We start from the raw sequence: 14,716 nt of genomic DNA, 5'->3' as shown, positions 1-14,716 counted from the left end.
CTATTTTAGACTCTGATCCTACCTGATTTTCACTGTCATTCACTATGTTAGATGTCCAATTGCCACCAACATTCTTGGTGAAAACCAAAACAAAGAAGTCATTAAGCACCTCTGCCATTTCCACATTTTCTGTTGTTTTTCCCCCCTCATTGAGTAATGGTCCTACTCTGTCCTTGGTCTTCCTCTTGCATCTAATGTATTTGTAGAATGTTTTCTTGTTACCTTTTATGTCCCTAGCTAGTTTGATCTCATTTTGTGTCTTGGCTTTTCTAATTTTGTCCCTACATACTTATGTTATTTGTTTATATTCATCCTTTGTAATTTGACCAAGTTTCCACTTTTTGTAGGACTCTTTTTTGAGTTTTAGATCATTAAAGATCTACTGGTTTAGCCAGGGTGGTCTCTTGCCATACTTCCTATATTTCTTATGCAGTGGGATAGTTTGCTCTTGTGTCCAGCCGCCCAAAATCCTGAGCTTAGCTTAAAAATCATGAGGGTTTGGGGTTTTTTTTGTTTGTTTTTTGTTTTTTTGAAAAAAACATAGTTCCTTGGAGTTTCTTTTTCATTCCCTTCAGGTTTCTTAACAATTAGGGTGCGAACACAGTATTGCCAACTCCAAATGTTCAGCAATCAGGAGTCTGGCCCTAAAAATCATGAGATTGGCTTACAAATCATGAGGTTTCTTTAAAATAATAAATGTATGTGTGTGTGGGAAGGGGGAGGGGTTATTTCTCTTCTAGCTAAGTTGCGATAGAGTGTTAAGCATAAGGGATTCACATATGCTGGAGGTGACCACTGAAAATGAAGCTGGCAGTTATAGCATTAGCAAGCAGTGAGGTGTGCTACAAATTATGAGCCATAAAACCAGTCCCTGAATCAATGATTTTTAGCTTTCAGGCTTGCCTCTTGAAGGTATTGTGCAGGTTTCCTTTGAGGACAAGGACTGACAGGTCAGATACGGAGTGAAAAGTGAGAGTGGCCAGCTTCCATCTCTGAGCAGCCCTTGCAAATGCCCACAGCATATTTTTCAGATCACTGTAAGCCAACTGCCCCACTGTTAATTTCTTTGGCTGCATCTTGTATCACAAAGTTCAGAAAATAATAATTGGTCTCGTGTTTAGCGCTTTTGCCATGTGTATCTGTGATAGGGAGGGGAGTTGCATTTGCGCAGAGTACGGGAGATAAAGGAGCTTTTGGCTGGAATTACAAGGCTGTGGACTAGCTCTATGCCTTGACCTGTAACAAACGGCTGTAAATTCTTCAGCTTTTGTTATGTTTTCCAAAGGTCATGGTCTTTAACAGTTTGTTTAGTGGAGGAGGAGGAGGAAAGACATCCTGTTAAATTGTTCAGTAGTATATGATAATTGTTTCCCTCAGACTGGCAGCTGGTGCTGACACAGTGCTGTTCTTCAGGTGTTACTTTGATGGAGAGTTCCCCCTTACACCGCAAGAAGCAGCAGGGGTGGCAGGAGGCTCCACTTAACCAGCTTTGGTTGAAGAAGAACCTGCAGAGTCTGTCAGAGTGGGACCCATAGCTGACTCTCTATCCTTTTCATTACATTTCAGATGGAGACCAAGCTTTGCTCCAGCCTAATTGCCTACAGCTGAAATGAGCTTTCGCGGAGATCTAGTGCAGGCACAGTGGCAGGATTGCAGTGGCAGGCCTGTACTGGTACAACAGCCAACCCCAAACTAGTAGAGTATTGAGTCCTGGGAGGCAAAGACATTGAGAAACCCCAAGTGGGATGAGGAAGAGGAGATACAGTTTTACTGTGCCATGGGCTGGTTTGTGCAGCAAAGCTCCTTGATGTGGTGTGATCACATTGCGACCCCACACCATAATGCAGCATCCATATTTGAAAGGATGTTACTATAGTAAATGTTGCTTTGGGAGGCTGGGTCCTCCCATGCTTTCCTAGGCGGTGTCTTTCAGATGCATGGTTATGCCCTCCTGCTCTTCCCTGGTAGTTATTAAAATGGAAGGTAAAGATGCCAGGGCCCTTTTCAAAAAGACTGTTCTCTCCATTGCCTTCATATACATCCCCTTCATTGGATAACAGGTTTTAGATGACAAGGTTATGTGGCATCTACTGCTGAGCACAAAATGGCTGTTGCGTTTGCTCCTTGCCTGTATCCAGCTCCTTGCCTGTATCCAGCTCCTTGCTAAGGTTTTGAGACCTAGAGCATAAAATATGTTATGTGAAACCAGATTCATGAGGGAGCTCAGGTAACAGGAGATGGCACAGGAAGACTCTAGGCCTGGTTCTACACACAGTCCCCATACAGCATTCCCACTGAAGAGAAATGGAGGTGGTTTGCTAACTAAGGCCCAATACCCATCAGTAGAAAAGGGACTTCAGTGGCCTTGGAGTTGGGCCTTGAAAGAACAAAGATTTTTTTCACTACTCATGCTGGTTTTCCCAAGGATAAATTAGGCTATGTCGTCACTAGAAATGCTGCAGTGGCACAGCTGTAATGCTTCAGTATAGGCAGTCAAAACAGTCCTGGGAGGGGGTCTCCCATCACTGTAGTTAATCCACCTCCATAAGAGGTGGTGGCTGGGTCGGCGGAAGAATTCATTCTGTTGACCTAGCACTGTCTACCCTGGGGGTTAGTTTATCTTAACTACATTGCTCAGGAGTGTGGATTTTTCACACCCCCGAGCAACGTAGCTGGATTCACCTAATTATTTAGTGTAGATCTGGCCTTAGATTAACAAATTCTGCCAGCGGATGGCAACCACTCTACCTGCTGGTCTCTGCGAGCACCCATGTTCAGAGAGAACTCCCATCTGGCCAAATAGGTTGAGACAGCTGGCCATTAGGACCTTAAAAAAAGAATAAGGAGAAGAACGCTTACTTTCTTCTAGGCATGTGGCTGAACTACACAAACCAAATCAACACAAAAGACAGACCAGTAGAACAGGGGGGAAATGCCAGTAGTAAAACTCTTCCATAGCGACAAGAACTGTAATAAGATAAAGATTCAGTGTGTTTACCTTTTGCATGGAGGGATTAAGGTGAAAAGAAGTTCTGATACAAACCCCACATTTCTGTTCACATTTCTTTTAAAATACATGTCTTTCCACCTTTTTAATTTTAAAAAGCATGTAGGTTAAGCCTACACTTCTCTGTGGCTAAGAGGAATGGGGTCTGATTGATTGTAATAAGGGACAGTCTAAATGAAGTGCTTGGACTTGCCCCAGGCTCTTCTATCTGCAGGTGCTGGTGAGCCCTCACCCATGAGAATGACTTTTTGGAACATAAGTGATTATTTACTGCTGAAACAAGCCAAAGGCTATGCTTTTCCTCGCTGCTCCCAGCCCTCGGCCTCCAACAGGAAATGTATTTAGTTTTCAAATCCCTCTCCGAGCAAAAGAAATTCCAGAAAAATAGCAAAAAACTTTCAGAGAGTCTCCTCTTCTGTAAGAAAATATTAGCTCGGGTTTAAAAGAAGATGTCCTGTGGCTAAGCTACTCTATGACTGGGATGGAGTTGGGCTGTTGTATGTGGGAGTCAGTGACAGGACCCTGGAGAAGGCCACCCCACCCTATTCCACCCCACACCCAATTTTTGAAAGACAATAAATCACCAACAGGATGTTCTCAAACAATGCTCGCAAAAGGACTTGTTGTCTGATCCTTCTCAATCTGTCACTGATTTCCCCATCAAAATAGTTTGTGCAACCAATCCCAGCTGTATCCCTAGTGTTTTGTAGCTAATAAATAAAATCCAAATGTTAATTCTTTGGCTCACAAATCTCAGTGCCAAGAAATGAATAATCTGTACAGGGCTAAACAAACAGTATATTGATGGGGTGGAGCTGGGGGGGAACAGGGGGGACTGAGTCAGAGAGACAGACATACACAAGCATAAGGACTGCAAATGGTGCATCAAAGCTTCTTCTGTCAGAAGGGTCGGACACATGCTATTTGTTTTTTGTCTGCTAATCTCGTTACGTGTTAAACTATTAGTCTTTCTAAGCAACACTGTAGGCATTTTAAAACACAAAAATGGCAGAATTGTTCTCTTATACACTAACATGTAGTAAGAGTCGCCTTATTTGTCTTTCTCTGTTAGCAATGCAACAGTACCATTTGGCCTCCATAGCTCTCGGCAGGTGGCTAAGTGCGATCATCCTCATTTGACAAATGAGAGAAACTGAAATTCTTGGGCTTTTCACGGGAGCCCAAGGGAGTTAGGCACCTACATCCCCTTGAAATTCAATAGGTTCAACTCCCTTAGCAAATCCAAACCTTTTCTCCGAGGTCTCACAGCAAGTCAATGCAGAGGCAAAAATAGACCTGACGTCTCTGGCATCTCAGTTTAATGCCCTAGCCACTGGATATGGAACAGTCATTGAGGTTCCATATCCAGTCCCTGGATACTGACTCCTGTCACGAACAGGGTATCAAGATTTGCAACCGTGACCCAAGTCAGGTGATTGAGGCTAGGAACTGAAAACGATCCATTTGCCAGCACTCCTGTGTGTCATACCTTTTTCACAAGCCATACTGTCCTTCTCTGATGAAGGGATCAATCCTCTTTTCCAACAAAAGCTGGGCAGTTCTATATGCTGGGTGAATAATGGAAACAAACATTAGTTGGAAAATTTATATTAAAGATCTCATAAAGTGTGTTGAATAAGTTGATGGATGACCTATTATTTTACCAGCTCTAATTAAAACAATAATACTTGAGTTCCTGATGATTCATGTAGGCTGGAAGCAGCTTAATTGTGAAGGAAGTAACATGCTGCAATTTTCAGGTTGCAAAACTAGCTTAAATAAAAGACTTCTTCTGATCAAGGTCACATGGCATTAGTATTCAACAACACATACAAGGTTATTTGGCATTCAGTGGAATTCTCAGCTGTGTGTGTAGGGTGGAGGGGGATTCAAGAAAAACGGGGAGGGGAATACCTAATAAAATCACCAGTTGTGACAGCAAGTTATAAAGGTGGGTGAGCTAGTTAGGTCTGTCCAGGGTTAATGTAACTCATGTACGGTAGTTGGCACTTATGTGCAGATAACTGATGCTGCTGTCAGCATTACAGCAGGAAGATTGTATCTTCATAGGATAAAGGACTGTATTTTCACAAGGGTAAATTGATCTGGAAAGGGACATGTTAGGTATGACCAGGCTTTTCCTATGCTGTCTTTTATCACCTACTTTTTCCTTGATCAAACACATTCAACTTGTATGGTCAGTGCAAGGAAAGTCATATTTCCCTTTATGCTGGATAAACCTCTTTGTCCTCCTTCTAGTATTGCTGGCTCAGTCTACCTATCTAATTACCTTCACGGCCCTGATGGCCGTAGTACTGATGGAGCTGCAAAGACAAGATTCTTCTTATTTTGTAATGCCCAGAGTTGTGTTAGATATTTCACAGAACACGAAAACCAACAATCATAGAATCGTAAGACTGGAAGGGACCTCAAGAGGTCTGCTAGTCCAGTCCCCTGCACTCATGGCAGGACTAAGTATTATCTAGACCATCCCTGTCAGCTCCAATGATGGAGACTCCACAACCTCCCTAACCAATTTATTCCAGTGCTGAACCACTCTGACAGGAAATTTTTCCTAATGTCCAACCTAAACTGCCCTTGCCGCAATTTAAGCCCATTTCTTCTTGTCCTATCCTCAGCGGTTAAGGAGAACAATTTTTCTCCCTCCTCCTTGTAACAATCTTTTATGTACTTGAAAACTGTTATCATGTCCCCTCTCAGTCTTCTCTTCTCCAGACTAAACAAACACAATTTTTTCAATCTTCCCTCACAGGTCATGCTTTCTAGACCTTTAATCGTTTTTGTTGCTCTTCTCTGGATTTTCTCCAATTTGTCCACATCTTTCCTGAAATGTGGTGCCCAGAACTGGCCACAATACTCCAGTTGAGGCCTAATGAGCACAGAGCAGAGCGGAAGAATTACTTCTCGAGTCTTGCTTACAACATTCTTGCTAATACATCCCAAAATGTTTGCCCCCCCTTTTTTTTTTGCCACAGTGCTAAGATAGTCCTTGTTCCCAAACAGCTTATGAACTATACTGATGTGACATAAGTAGGTATGAATAATAGTGGGAGTGAAGGAGATAGAAGGAGAAGGAGGCAAAGAGATACAGCAATCCCTTGTCTACACAGAAAAGGGATTGTCTGTATAGATATATCAGTAGAGCTTTAAGCAGCGTCTCCACTAGTGGGGTTTGCTGGTATATTGGCCACAGTTCTTTTGATGGTATAGCTTATACCAGTTCCCCAAACAGAATAGGCTATATTGACAAAAGGACTTTTTTTGCTAGTATAAATGCATACAGCTATGCTGGTAAAACTTTCTAGTGTAGACTAGGCCAGCAGGTTTTGCTGGTATAGCAATAGTGACAAAACCCTCTGGTGCAGATGCAGTTGTAGTTGTATGAAAGTGCTTAAATTGGTATAGTTGCATTTACAGTCGGGCTTTTACTGACATAGCTACATTGGTAGAAATATTACACTCCTAACCGACATAGCTATGTCAGTAAAACATCTAGTTGTAGACCGGGCCTAGGATCATGTGCAGATTCAGATAGGGGAGGATAGAGCAAGGCAGCTGAATTAAACGGTGTTCTCATTTTTTTTTTCTAAAAAATATTTATTAAAGCTATTTTATCACTGTATATCTTATTCTTGACAAAGAGGCATTGTAGTCTTTGTTCTGTTCCGAGGACCCGATCCCATACAGGGCTGAGACACAAGCTAGCTTCATCTCCCTTCTACACGTCATCACCCTGCAAAGCCTTACTCAAAACTTGAAGAGTTTTTGAAAATTGCCTACTTTCCTTTCCCCGTGAGTGTTCTGTTTGGCACAGTTCTGCACTTCTGGGCTATGTTTGGAGCTACCCGGGGAAGTGTGAAAGGCCAGAAATCTCCTGAGGCAGCCTAGTTTGGCAGGTCCAAGCAGTTTGGTTGCTGTAGATAACCATCTGAATTTTGGAGTTGTTTATCTGAACCAACTTCACATGCTACACCTCTTGAGATTGACTCATTCAGGGTTAGTACAGTGGAAGCTGGCATCCCCGATTAAGAAATAGGTAGAGATATAATGGTTGTATGTGACCAATCCTAATAGTTCTTGCCTTGTACTGGAGACACCCTTCCCTAGCACATGCTGGAGGTCAAATGTGGGAGGTTCGGATGTCCATACCCACCGAAAAGGAACTACACACACTCACATGCTGTTAGAACACGTACAAAAAGGGCCTTCATTTCATTTGCTCAAACAGCTAGGGGTCGAAAAAAACTGTAATAGCAGCTCTGGGAAAACTGCAGGGTAGCCCTCCATCCTGCCTTAGACACATCTATGAATTAGACTGAGCTCTAAGATTAGGCCAGACAATTTATTGGACTGTATGGATCAGTACTACAAGTTCATTTGCCTCTCCATCTCTGAGTCTCCACCCACCATTCCCTGCTCCTGCTGAACTGCCCTTTCTCAGAAGGGTCTGTGCAGATCATGGCGATTCCTTGCATGCTGCCCACACAATAATATATATAACACCCTAATGTTCTTAACAAAATCAGAATAATATGCCAAGGCAAGGCGCCTGGTGATCTGTGGCTTGAAAGCAGGTGGGCATTGAGCTGTCGCTACCAGCCTCCATCATTTGAGGGCACCCTAGTCTTTGATGTAGGGAGTCGTATATCAGCCATCTCTCATGACGGGGCAGCTGTCTTTCATTGAAATGCTCTCTTTCTGCCAAAGCCCTGGGTTAGTGCTGCTGGGAATTGCTTCTTTATTGGTGGCGGAGCACATGTTGGACTCATAGATCACCAGTCTTATTGGTGTACTGGGGATTGAGCGGGATTGCCGCCAGGAGGGAGGTGTTGGCATACCAGCACTGCCATTGATTATTCTTAATTATCATTTAATTTAACCTCCAATTAGAGTTAATCAATTGTCACTTTCTCCCGAGTTTTACTGCCGAGATGATTTAGAGCAAGGAGGCACTTGTCTTGAGGTTTCCCTGGCTTCCCAGATGGCTATTTTATATCCTTTTCCTTCATTTGTAATAGAGCCAGGCAAATAATTGATTTGCCTGAATTTAGTCTCCTCTTCTGCGTCAGATTTGTCTGCAAGCAGCTTTCGATTGTATTTATTCGTGAAAAATTATTTCTCAGGTAATAATTCTTGGGCTGTGGCTTGTGTGTAAGCAGCTATTTGATAACGGAAGTTCGCGCTGTGTGTTTAGTTTTCATTGGCCCTATAGTCAGGTCACATGGCATTGTTTCAATTTCCTGATTGGATAGGCATAACTCTTGGAATCGATTTTGGATGATCAGGTTCAAAATTACTTTTCCCAATATTTGCTTAAAATGCTCTGTTTCCACTAATATTTTGGCCAGGAAAATCATTTGCTAATATATAAGCAGAAAGCAAACGTAAACAAGAGTGACGAGGGGAGATTGCTTTCTGGCTGAGTTATCTGCAGGGGCTGATCCAAAGATCTGGGGATTGATCAGGATGAACTGCTATTGCTTTGGCTAAAGGACAACGCTATTATATGAGGGGCAGCAGCAGAGTCACAAACCTCCTAATGGTTCAGCCACTAGAGGTGGACAAAGACCTACGTTAGTCTTAATGTCAGTTACACAAGCATAGCCGTTCTGTTTTCTGCTTGGTTGAATAGTCACAGAATTTTTGATAGGTACTTGCCCAACACCACTAGAATAATATTGGCAATAGCTCTTTCTATCCATGTGCATTACAAAAAACATCAATTAAAAGCCACAATCGTTTTATGTAGGTCACCATTTTACTGGGAAAAGAGATGGGTCTCACTGGGGCTCATTGGCATCTCACTCTATGTGACTAGATCCATCCTGCGTGCAGTCTGGGACTGTGGTGAGCCCGCTGTGCACCCCTGACTCTCTCCCCTCCTTGTCCCTGCTTGCCAGGAGCCGATCAAAAAAAGAAGCAACAAGCTGCAACAAGCTACAAGCCAAACAAGCAACAAGCTACAAGCCAAAAACTAGCCAACAAGCAACTCACAAGCCAGTTAAGCCAAAAACAAGCCCAATTTCTGCATTTTTTTTTGCAGGTTTGGCATGTCAGCTCATTGGCCTAACAAGATCATTGCAGAACCCTGATTTTCATCCATCGCCAGGACTGCCTGTGCGGTGCAGTCTGTGTGCTGTAACCAGACTGACACAGGAAAAGATTGAGGTAGTCAGATACCCAGGGAATTATCTTCTCTCCAAAACTTTCTCTCTAACCTTACCCAAGGGTGGAAGGATAGAGACAAGATGATAGCTGGCCGGTGTGTCAGCAGCCAGCGATGGCTGTTTGAGTGGTCGTACAACAGCTCCTCTGTGCTTTGCAGAGGTGTCATGTATTTGCCAACTGTCTTTGGTTGGTCAGATTGGCTCAATTCTCCTTTCCCACTGCCCCCAGCCAGCACTGCAACAAAGTGGAATTTTAGTGCTAAGGGAAGGTGACAATTGGACAACCCTGGAGAGTGAAGTCCACAGATAAGATCAGTAAGGGAAGTGGCAGTAGAAGCTACCACCACCACTTCCTCTCAGGGTGCCTTGGCCCTGGCCTGGTGGGACCCCTGAAGGAAGGCAAAAGTAATTATGTCTCCATGCTCATGGAGTTTCCCTGATGAGACTCCCAACATGGGTGCCATTTTTGAGAGAATTTTCTACCTCACTAAACATAATAAACTAAGGGCCTGATCGCTGAGGAACTGAGAACCCCCAACTCCCACAGAAATTCTCAGTAGGATTCAAGGGTGCTCAGCACCTCACAGGAAATACTTGGCTCCTTGAGGGACTTAACCCTACGTTCCACATCTTTTGTCTTGTTTTAGAAACTATCAGAGTCATCGGGCTGGTTTAAATTGGGTACAACAGAGCTCTTCCTCTTCCTACTCAGCCGGCTCCGACCTCAGCAGCTTGAGTTACATAGGCTTGTGTGTCCTCAGCAGCCAGTTACGATTTGGTTCAACATAATCTCATTAGAAGAATTTAAGTTAGAGAAGAGTTTTAGTAACAAAAAAAAAAACAAAGGATAGAGTAAAGCAGATCCACTGCTCCGCAGGAATAAAAAATGACCCTGTATTCCCCTAAGCACATGGGGCTAGAGAACACACCCATTCTACAATGAAAATAAAAAAAAGTTAAAGCTTGTTTTGTTCCAATAAACACGGGACTTCAACTTTACTTTCCACAAAGCTTTGACGGGGCAGTGGAAGAAATTTGAGCTATCTCACAATGTTCCCTTAGCATAACACGGTGCTTTCAGTCTCATTATTATTGCATTATATGTTGCACATCTGTTACTGGTCAGGAGCCAAACTATTTAATTCTATTAGATACATCTATACAGCTAAGTGATAATCTACACCAGGTTTATGGAACAAGCACTTAATTCTTGGCAGGGAGCAGCTCAAGACTCGTACAAGAGCAACACAATATATGCAGCACGGTTGTAGATCAGTGTCAGAAACTGGCCAGAAATCATTTCTGCGTTCTTCTGCATGTAGGCATTCTAGTGTGGGAAACTATTCATTCAATTTATTGTTATAACATCTGTAAGTTATTGTTGGGGAGGGTGGGGAGAGAGAAGAGGGGGGGAATGCGCAGAGTGAAAAATGTTTACCTAACAAAATACTAACCCTTACAGGGGGTTTCACGTCAGCACTCTATAAATAATAGGATTCTTTTAATGCACATGTGGTAATATTTACCCTACAGAGAGGTACACAAATTCGTGTCCTGTTCAGTAACTTCTGTACCCTGTGGTTGCTTGGGCATGTATCTTTGCCATGCATATTTGAGCAAATCCATCTTTTATCTATTTAACATAGCTACTGAAAAACAGGTTACGTTGCATGGCCTTTCTCTGTGTGAGTATGTGTGTGGGTCCACATGCCAATCCTGGATTTCAGAGCCTTAGTCTAAAAAGAATGAGATCAGATACTCAGTGGGTGTAAACTGGCATAGCTCCCATTGAAGTTAATGGAGCAACACCAATTTACACCAGCTGATGATCTGGATTGCATTACTCCTTTCCCTCCTTCAGCACCATGTGAAAGCCACAAAACCCTCCTCAGATGTTAACGAATGAAGCCCTAGCAACATAACATCCTCAGCAAGGTAAGTAAATATGTGCAGGAAACTGAGGCACAAAGAGATTATGACTTGCTCAGGGTCACACTGGGAAGTCTATGGCAGAAGTGGGACGAGAATGTGGTTCTCCTGACTATCAGCAGCACCTGTGCCTTTAGCCAGCGGACCTTCCTCCCTCCCTCTAGATTGAAGAACTTAAGTAATTCTGCTGCTCTGTAAAAAAAACCCATCTACAAACTTCCCTGACCTTCCATTACCTGGGTGTGGTTTTGTTTTGTTTTGCTTTTAGTCTCTGTGCAATCAATTGAACATATTTCTAAAAGAAGTGATGTCAGGAGTCTTCCGTCTTCCAAGAATCGTTGTTTCCATATGCATGGGCTCTATAGACTGGGACAAATACATAGTTATAGTTTGAAGGTATCTGGTAATTTGAATTGGGGTGATGGCCAATCTTTAAGGGTCTACAGCTGGAGAGGAATTCATTTACTCGATTGCCTTTAGGGACCATCAACATTTTTAACTGTCCTTTACCTCCAGTGTTCTGTTCTTGCCCTCTATTGGGCATGTGAGCTACATACCCTGAACTGATTTAATTCCTAAGGGCCTGATCCAAAACTCATTGAAGTCAGTGGAAAGACTCACATTGACTTCAATGAGCTTTGGATCAGGTCCTTAAAACTCCATGTAAATGTAATTGCTGCCCGTTATTGGACAATGAATGTTCTGTTAGCAGCAAGCTGATTGGCCAAATGTTCCATCCTATTACTGTAAAATATATACTAGTACTCAAGTAAATGACACAGTCCCTGCCCTGGAATTTACTAGCTAAATTCAACATGACAAGTGCAGCTGTGAACAGAGTGAGAAAAGATGAGGGTGACAATAGGATCACACGGTGAGGCGCTGCAGAGTATCCATCTGTAAAAGGAATTGACAGGGTTGTGCTGCACTCTTGTAACTGATCCCTGAGTCAGAAACTGGCTGCCCCTCTGCCATATCAAGACTGGACTGGGAGCAGACTGGAAGCAAATCTCTGCTAGGTGCTCGTTCAGTCATTCTTGTGCTACACTCACGATGTGCATATAAACAGCTTGACGGTGAGGTTAAAATTGTTATGGTTATTTTGTTACCTGCTTCTCCCCCTTCCTCTCCTCCCACAGGAAGGATTGTCCAGTGGTTAGAGCACTAACCTGTACTGTGGGAGACTGGGTTGAATTCCTGCTCTGCCACAAACATCCCATGTCACCCTGGGCAAGTCACTTAGTCTCTCTGTGCCTCAGGTCCCTCTCTGTAAAATGAGGATAATAGCACTGCCCTGCCTCACAGAGATGTTGTAAGGATACATGCATTGAAGATTGTAAGGTGTTCTGATGTTCTGTGGTGATGGGGGTTGTATAAATACCATAGACATATGTCTCATAGGCAGGACATATGTCTCATACATATGTCTCATAGGCAGGACATAGAAGGAAAGCTATAGAAGGTACCTCATACTGGTGAGGGCAGTGGCCTGGCAAAGCAGTAAGGTTAGCTACACCTGAAAAAGAAATCAAATTTTTTTAAAAAAATTTTCCCCCATGTTTTTGGCAGCTGGTGAGAATTTCTGAAAAATGTGAATGATTTCTTTTGAAAAGGGACCAAAAAATCCCCCCCCAAACCTTTTTTTTTTTTAACCAACCAGCTTTTCGAAATGACAGTGTGATATTTGCTATTGCAAAGACTGGGCAGCCCTGCTTTTAGCCTCTTACAACACACCCAAAGCATGGCGGATATTCATAGCAATAATACGTTGCATCAATATAGCATTTTCTTCCCAGCATCTCAAATGACGTTATAAATAGGAATGAACAAATGAATCCTTATGAGGTTGCTAAACTTTGCATTATTCATCCTATTTTAGGGATGGGGAAGCCAAGGCACAGAGGTGAAGAGACTTGCTCAAGGTCCAATAGATTGTAGCAGAGCCAGGAATAGAACTTAGATATTGTGGCTCCTGGTACAATGTTTTAACCACCCTGCCACTCTACAATTACCTTTCCTAGTGCATGTGGTGTGGCTATCTGACATATGTGCTATCATCGTTAAAAGTGCTGACACTTAAAAATACTTCAGCTATTATTTGTTTGCCAATAGCAGATCCTTCCTGAATGAGGGCACTAGGGACCATGGCATGAGAATGCTATTGCAAGAAGGTGAGTGACAAGCATTTAATTTCCAGGGCTGTTCAACAGATTTTTTTTTTGTTGCACTCTTCCCGTGGGAGAGAAGATGATGTAAATGGAATACCCCCAGGGGAGTAGCTTGTTGAAACTTACTATTGAGCCTGCAAACCAGACGGTGGACCCAAGTTAAATGTGCCAGCCCTGGCCTTTTATGTTAATACTGTGAGCACAACATTGCTTGTTGTGTGTTTTGAGATACTTACCTTGTGGGCTGTCCTCAGTCATATGGCAATCTTGACTTTGGATTGATTGATTGTGCCATGGGGTTTTTGTCATTCACTGTTGTCAGTCATAATCTGGACTAGTCATCGGAACATAGATGTGGGGAAATAACCATTACTTCATTAAGTCTGTCCCCCTGCAACTATAGGATACAATCCCTCCTGAAAAAGAGGGAGCAAGACTGGCATTCTTCCACAACACCCCAAAGGCCAAATATACTCATTTAGTACAGAAGTGTGTGAGAGGGTGATAAATATAGTAGACCAACCACCATTTGCAGTTGGTTATAGGGGAGGGTAGTCCAGTGGTTAGGGCCTAGCCTGGGCTCTTAGAGACCTAGGTTCAGTCCCTGTGCCTCAATTCCTCTTCTGCAAAATGGGGATAATACCTCACAGGGATGCTCTCTGGATAAACACATTAAAGACTGTGAGGTATTTACAGCGATGGTGGCCATAGGTACTGTTTCATCTGCACTAGCTTCTAGAGAATATAGGAATTTGATTTTTCCCCCATATCAACAGTACAGTAACCCCCCCTTCCCCACGATTACCCAGAATGCCTCCAAATTATCCATACTTCCACACTATGTTGAATACCTGTGATATAGCACCATTGCTGGAAGCAGGCCTTCTAGCAATGACGGATAATGATTTTCATTTTCAATGTGCTTTACAGACATTAATTCATCCTCACAAGTTGCTTGTAAGGTAAGTAAGTAAAATAAAGCATTTATTTTCCATTGGAGATTTCAAAACATTTAAATTTTGTTTGGAAATTTTCTGCAATTTTTTTGCGGGGGGGAGGGGTGTGGGGAAGGAAATGAACCCCAAACTTTTTTTCCATTTTGAAAACCAAAAAGGTTATGCTCAAATAAATTTGTTAGTCACTAAGGTGCCACAAGTCCTCCTTTTCTTTTGAAAAAGGTTTTGGCTTTTCTAGGGTTTTTCCCTCTTTCTCTCCTTTTTTCCCCTCCTTTTTCCATTTTGTCGTGAAAAGGGGAAAGAAGGGGAAAAAAGAGGACAAGAAGAAAAGGGAGATGGGGAAACGCTGATGCCAAAATTCATTTCTTTTCTTTTTGTAATTTTTTCTTTGTAAAAGTGAAATTTTGAACAGTACAAACATTTCCATTTTACACTTTAATAAAAGGGTCATTTTCACTGAAAAATATT

This window comes from Natator depressus, chromosome 7, assembly GCF_965152275.1.
Source record: "Natator depressus isolate rNatDep1 chromosome 7, rNatDep2.hap1, whole genome shotgun sequence".
Taxonomy (NCBI): Eukaryota; Metazoa; Chordata; order Testudines; family Cheloniidae; genus Natator; species Natator depressus.
Note: the sequence above shows the minus strand (reverse complement) of the source record.